Raw genomic sequence first — 7,462 nt, 5'->3', positions numbered from 1 at the left:
ATGGCTTCCCCTCTCAGTTAATCCCTCCTGAAAATGGCCTCTCAGATCCAACCAGAGGTTGACTCTGAATCTCACCAAGTTGACAAAATTCACCCTCATATATCCTCAAGATCGGTGTTTCCAAAGGGTGGCAATTTCATCAAGAACCCGAGTGGGTTTGAATTTAGTACACCATGGAGTACTGCTGAGCAATTAAAGACAATGTCTTTATGAAATCCACAGGCAAATGGATGGGACTAGAAAATATCATCCTGAGTGAGGTGACCTAGACACAAAAGGACACACATGGTATGCACTCACTGATAAGTGGATATTAGTCCCAAGGCTCACAATGCACACAGATACGGCCCACAGACCATATGGAGCTTAGGAGGAAGGAAGATCAGGGTGTGGATGCTTCAGTCCTGAATTAGGGGGGAACAGGATGATCATGGGAGGTGGAAGGAGAGGGGGACCTGGGAGGGAGAGAGGAGAGAGAAGAAATAAGGGAGACAGTATCAGAAACTGGAGGAGATGAGAGAAAGGTCAGAAGGTCAGGAAATTGAACAAAAATATGTAGCAAGGGGGATAGCGACTAGAGATAACCACTGGAGGGTCCCAGACACCAGGGAAACAGGAGGCTCCCAGGACCCTATGGGGATGTCTTTAGCCAAAATTCGTAGAGATGGGGGAGATAGAACCTGTAGAAACCACCTCCAGTAGATAGGCATGGCCCCTGGTCAAGGGATGGGGCCACCCACCCCTCTCAAAGTTTTTAACCCAGAAATGTTGCTATCCAAAGAAAGAACAGGGACAAAAAATAATAATAATAAATGGAGCAGAGACTGAAGGAAGGGCCATCCGGGGACTGCCCCACCTAGGGATCCATCCTGTCTGCAGACACCAAACCCAACACTGTTGCCATGATCAAGAACATAATGACAGGAACCTGGTGTGGTAGTTCCTTGAGAGGTCTGGCCAGCAACTGACCAATGCAGATGTGGATGCTTAGAACCAACCATCAGAGTGAGCTCAGGGGACCTGGTGGGGGAGCTGGTGGAAGGACTGGATTGCAACCCCATTGGAAGAACAACAGGCTGGCCTGACCACTCAGATCTCCCAGACAATAAATAGACCACCAACCAAGGAGTATTACCTGGAGGGATCCGTGGTTCCAGATCTGTATGTAGCAGGAAGGGCCTTGCCTGACAGTACTGGAAAGGATGAAATCAAGTTGAACGCACACTGCCTCTGTGTATACAGACATCTGTGACACAGGAATCTGCTCCTTTGTGTGTCCTGGGACAGTCTGATGCTCTAAGAGTTGACAGTGTGTATGCTTGCACCTCTCCCAACAACAGCTATGCTGGACTTCTTAGACAGCAGAGGAAATTCTCACCATCGCATGAGGCTGACAAGAAAAACTTGTTTTCAAAGAAAAAAAAAAAAAGCAAAGAGTCACAATCTTCAGAAGTTGTCCTAATGACATAGGGAATGTGGAGAAACTGTCGCTGAGGAAAAGGTAAGGTCCTCCCTAGTCGTGTGGCTTGCATCAGTGGATTCAACAGTGAAGCTTATAAGAAAATTGAGTATAGCAAGCAAGCACAGACTCATTTTCCACCATTAACCTCTAAACAATGCAGTGTGACAGCTGTTTACACAGCAGGTACATAGCATCAGCCATGAGTAATATAGAGGTGATTTCAAGTACAAGGGAGGTCGCAGGTGTGTTATATGCTTGTACTAAGCTGTTTTGCATGAGGATTATATGTTGTCATGTTTAAGCAGTTATGGATGTGACATGCAAAGCAAACCTTGGAACTCTTCCCCAGAATACTGAAGAGTCATTGTAGTAAACATTGGTAAGAGTAATCAGTATTGACAGTGTTTGAGAATGCCGTGACCTCCTTCCCCTCACTTGTCCCCTAGCTTCTCGAGCTCCCTAAGCACACGCCCCATCCCTATTTGGAACTAGATTCAGGGAGGTCGAGAAACTGACGTGTGACTTTGTTTCTCATTTCTTCTACTGCAGACCAAGAATAAATGTCTTCTAAAGTGTTCCGCTGGTGATGATTTTATTAACTCCATCACTCAGGAAGGGGAAAAATAGTTTGGAGAGAAGAACTGGTAATGCATAGATTAATTTAATAATTTTCAATTTTTCTACAAAGAAAAGACCTGGACAGGAGGCTTTACTAATGATATCTACCAAATATTAAGAGAACTACATGCTGATTAGTTTATGCTACTTTGACACAAACTACAGCTATCTGGAAGGGAGGAAAATCCATTTCAGAAAATGCCTCTAATAGATCCCACTGTGGGTGGGGCCATCCCTGGCCTAGTGGTCCTGGGTTCTATAAGAAAGCAGGCTGAGCAAGCCATGGGGAGCAAGCCAGTAAGCAGCATCCCTGCACAGCCTCTGCATGGGGTCCTTCCTTCAGGTTCCTGACCTGATTGACTTCCTGTCCTGACGTCCTTCTATGATTCAGTTTTGTGAAGTGGAACCCGCTAAACCCTTTTCTCTCCAAGTTGTTTTGCTCAAGGTGTTTTTGTCGCAGCCATAGAAACCCAAAGGAAGATAAACTATTACAAGCCTCAATTTCTTTCAAACAGCTGTGTCAGAAAAACATACAAGTGAGCACACAAGCAAACAAGCAAACAAACAACACGACCATATTTCTCTTTTGTTCCCATTCCCCAAAGAGCAACGCAGATTTCCATGACCTCACCGTGTCGAGAATCATTCTTCCCATCAAGAGGCAGGCAGAAGTTCTTGTAGCAGATCTACTGGGCATCACCCCACTCAACTCACTTCCACCACTTTCTCCTGGGGCAGCACCAGATGCCATAGACTGACTCAGTTTCCAAGACTGCAGCACCTCACATGCCATCACAATCCCCCAGTAGATTTCTTTATGAGTCTAACCATAAGCTGTAAGTCAGGGCTCCCAGGGCTAGCAGCTAAGCAAGACAAGTGCCTTCAAGGACAAACTCCTTATCAATGGACTGTCCAACTGTCCAACCCTTTATCCTCAGCTAAAATTTTATGACATGATCTGAGCATACCCGTGGGCTCCTGCCCGCTATTTTAATTTTTCAATATAATATAATATTGAATAATAATTTTTATATTATATATTTTAATCATATTCTTTCCTTTCTCCCAACTTCTCCAGATCATTCCTCCACTCCGAGTTCTTTCTCTCTCTTAAAAAAAACAAAAAGAAAAATAAAAACAACAAAAAGCACACATACATGTGTGCGCATACACATTGTATGCATGCACGCACGTGCACACACACACACACACACTCGCACACACACACACACACACACACACACACGAGAATCTGCTTTGTGTTGATTTTGTATTGGCTAACTCCTCCTTAGCATGTGTGCCTTCCTTGGAGTGTGGTTGATGTACTCAGTATTACTCCACTGAGGAAAACTGACTTTCCCACTCTCAGCAGCCACCATTGAAATATCTTATTCGTTAAAGGTGGAACTCTGTGCCTACTTCTCTTCTCTGAGCTGGGATATTTATCTGACTTAAACTTATACAGGTTTTCCGCATGCTATCAGAATGTCTGTGAGTTCATGCGCATCAGTCCTGTTTTATCTGGAAGATGCTGTTTCCTTGGAGTCTTCTTTTTATTAAATATTTATTCCTTATATATAAGTACACTGTAGCTGTCTTCAGACACACCAGAAGAGAGGGCATCAGATCTCATTACAGATGGTTGTGAGCCACCGTGTGGTTGCTGGGATTTGAACTCAGGACCTCTGGAAGAGCAGTCAGTGCTCTTTAACCACTGAGCCATCTCTCCAGCCCCCTTGGAGTCTTCTATCACCTCTGGTCCCTCCAATCTTCCCACCCCCTCCTTCCCTGAGCTTTGAGAGGAGGACTGTGGTAGACGTCTCATTTAGTGCTTCAAAGCTTCTCACCCCCTGCACATCACTGGTTGTCAGCCTCTGTGTTAATTACCATCTACTGCCAGAAGTTTCTCTGATGAGAGTTCAGCTCACTGATCTATGAGCACAGCAATGTGTCATTAGGAAGCATTTTATTGCTATGTTCGCTTAGCAGAATAATGGGTTTTCTCCTAGTGCGCATGACCTATCCAGTCCCAGATCCTTGGCCTCATTAGCAGTGCCAGCTTCCATCTCATGGAGCCAATGTTAAGTGCAATCAGAAAGCGATTGGTTACCCATAACGCTTGTACCACTATTTCACCAGTGGGTAGATCACCCAGTTGGTCACTTCTGTAGTTTGAATGGTATGTAGCTGGGTAAAATTGATGATTACCGTTCTCCTTTGGTAGCACTATGACTGCTTTCCAGGAGTGGTGAAGCTTCGAGTTGAGCGTTAGTTCAATTTCTCCATGGTGATGTAAATTATCAGCAGTGGGGTCATGCGTCAGGTTGTAAAAGGTAACCAGTAGCATTGGCAATATCCCGTGATGTTTGGGGGTTTCCATGGGAACCCTACATCTCAACAAGATGTAACCCATTTCCTGTACTAGTGGTTTTTTCTGGTACCATGTGGTGTCTATCTAGGCATTGTCTCTCCTATTACAGGATACCTCTATTTAAATTTCTTATATATGTGTGCACATATTCTTTGGAGGCTTCTATAGTAATGGAAAATTCTATAGTAATGCATTCTAGGACACTGAGCTAAGTGTGCCCATAAATATGTCTATCTTTCCTTCTTAAACTGAGCATGCTCAGAAGTGTACCCACTAGTAAAATGCTCCTCTCCATGGATATGTTTAGGCTACTTGAGGAATACCTCCATGCTTCTTTAGTTCAAGGAAGGGTATTGCCTTAGAAATGACTTCCATAGACTTCTTACTGCCACAAGTGACATAGTCTCTACCTTTTATGTCTTAGCCATAATTGCTTTGGTGTTACATTTACTGAGAATTTATTACAGTCAGTTTTACTATAACTCTCAGTTCAATTAATTTATTGATGCCTCCAATGTTTAGGAAAACACACATAGACTGTTTTTCTTTTTAAAATTTTTATTATTTACTATCATTATTTTAGTGTGTGTGTGTGTGCGTGTGTGTTTATGTGCACATTTGTTAGTGCCATGGCTAGAGGTGTAGTATCTCCCTTGTAATAATTAGGATTTACTGTTGCTGTGATGAACCCCATGACCAACTTAGCATGTGGAGGAAAGGGTTTATTCAGCATCTGCTTCCCCATTGTAATCACTAAAGGAAGCCAGGATAGGAACTTGAACATGGCAGGAACCTGAAGGTAGGAACTGATGCAGAGGCCACGGAGGGATGCTGCTTACTGACTTCCTCCCTATGGCTTGCTCAGCATGCTTTCTTTTAGAACCTAGGACCACCAGCTCAGGAATGACACCACCCACAATGGATTGGACTCTGTCCCATCAATCACTAACCAAGAAAACGCCTTACAAAGGGGGACAAAAATATTCATAGGAGGAAATACAGAGACAAAGTTTGGAGCAGAGACTGAAGGAATGGCCATCCAGAGACTGCCCCACCTGAGGATCCAGCTCATATGCATACAGCCACCAAACCCAGACAATATTGCTGATGCCAAGAAATGCAAGCAGACAGGAGCCTCATATAGCTGTGTCCTGAGAGGCTCTGCCAGAGCATGACAAATACAGAGGCAGAAGCTCGTTGAACTGAGGACAGGGTCCCCATTGGAGGAGTTAGAGAAAGAATTGAAGGAGCTGAAGGGGCTTGCAACCCCATAAGAACAATAATAGCAACAAACCAGAGCTCCCAGGGACTAAACCACCACCCAAAGACTATACATGGACAGAACCATGGCTCCAGCTGCATATGTAGCAGAGGATAGCCTTGTTGGGCACCAATGGGAGGAGAAGCCCTTTGTCCTGCCATAATTGGACCCCACACCCAGTGTAGGGGAATGTCAGGATGGAGAGGCAGGAATGGGTGGGGGAATACCTCATAGAAGAAATGGAGGATGGGATTGGGGGCTTATGGATGGGAAAACGGGAAAGGGGATAACATTTGAAATGTAAATAAAAAATATTAAAAAAAGAAATTTAAAAAAAAACACGCCTTACAGCTGGGTCTTATGGAGGCATTTTCTCAGTTGAGGTTCTCTGCTCTTCGAAGACTCTAGCGTGTGTCAAGTTGACATTAAAACTGTCCAGTTCAGACCTGGAGCTGGAGTTACAAGCAATTGTGAGCTAAACAACATGGGTGCTGGGAACTACATTAGGTCCTCTGCTCGAGCACTGCGTGCTCTTAACTGTAGAGCCATCTCTCTAGCCCCAATATATTAAATATTTTTAAAAAAAGAACATGACGAAGGATACAGGAGGAACATGTGGGGGAGTGAGTACTGAGCTTCCTCTACGTGCTGAGAGCCTTGGCTCTCTAAAGGAGCTTCCTGAAAACATACTGAGCTCCATTCTGTCTTCTGGGAGTTCTATAAAGACTTCATTGCATAAAAATCACTGTAGGACCCAATATCAATAGCTTGGGTGAAGGAATTTGGAGAGTCCTGTCAATGTCAGCATTCTTGACCTTTCTTAAATAACTAAATCACAGAAGGGAAGTTGTCTCCCTGCCTCAATCTTGTACTGTCCAGGCTGCCTAGCAGGACGCCATTAGAATGGGAGGGCTTTAGACAAGGGTAGGTCATAGAATTTGTTTAGATCCACCACTAAGGAAGACAGGTAGGAAGGAGTTCAGAGTTTCCATTGTTTGCTTTAGGGAAGAGAATTCTAATCTCTCTGTCTCTGTCTCTGTCTGTCTGTCCATCTTTCTCTCTGTCTCTCTCTGTCTCTGTCTCTCTCTGTGTCTCTCTCTGTCTCTGTCTCTCTCTCTCTCACACCACACACACACACACACACACACACACACACACACACACACACACACACACGCACCTCATAACATCACATTTTCATAACTCTCTAACTCAAAATCCATAAAGGATTTGGATATAACAAGAAAACCAAATCTAACAACACACACCAAAAAAAAGTCTATATTTGACCAAACTAAGTTTATCACAGAGTGCACAGAAGGCTTAAATGTGAAATTTGTGACTATCACAACTCAGCCTCTTAGCCAAGACAACGTGTACTATCTGTTGTTATCAGTTTACCACTGAGTATATCCTCAGTCTGAGCACAGCATGTTAAACGGAATTTGGTGAGCAGAGGTTGACGTTGCTCAGTTCGGTCCACACATTCACCTGATACTCCAGAGCCTTCAGGGATGGTGTGGCCTCTCAGAAGACTTTAAAGGCCAACACATATGTCAATGGACTAAAGCAAAAGCATGATTATTCCAGTAAATTTCAAAACCAGCTAATATCCACTTGTAATATAAATACAAATGAACATTGGCAAGCAAATGCAGGAGACTAGAAAGGGATAAAGTTTAATCAAAAGTATCTAGAAAAGCACAAAGCAGGTGTCTTCTTTGATGGTAAAGTACAGAAAACTTCCAAG

At 43.8% G+C, this 7,462-nt stretch overlaps 1 non-coding gene across 1 annotated transcript; it reads left to right on the top strand.

Annotated features, from left to right (window-relative positions):
* Nucleotides 1-7,056: 7,056 nt before the first annotated feature.
* LOC116915138 lies at nt 7,057-7,240 on the top strand. Its single transcript, XR_004389814.1, has one exon. It is a non-coding gene; the product is annotated as a U2 spliceosomal RNA (small nuclear RNA).
* The last annotated feature ends 222 nt before the right edge of the window (nt 7,241-7,462 follow it).

This window comes from Rattus rattus, chromosome 13 (genome assembly GCF_011064425.1).
Source record: "Rattus rattus isolate New Zealand chromosome 13, Rrattus_CSIRO_v1, whole genome shotgun sequence".
In the NCBI taxonomy this organism is placed as follows: domain Eukaryota; kingdom Metazoa; phylum Chordata; class Mammalia; order Rodentia; family Muridae; genus Rattus; species Rattus rattus.
The sequence above is the reverse complement of the archived record's forward strand: the minus strand, read 5'-3'. Positions and strand labels throughout refer to the sequence as shown.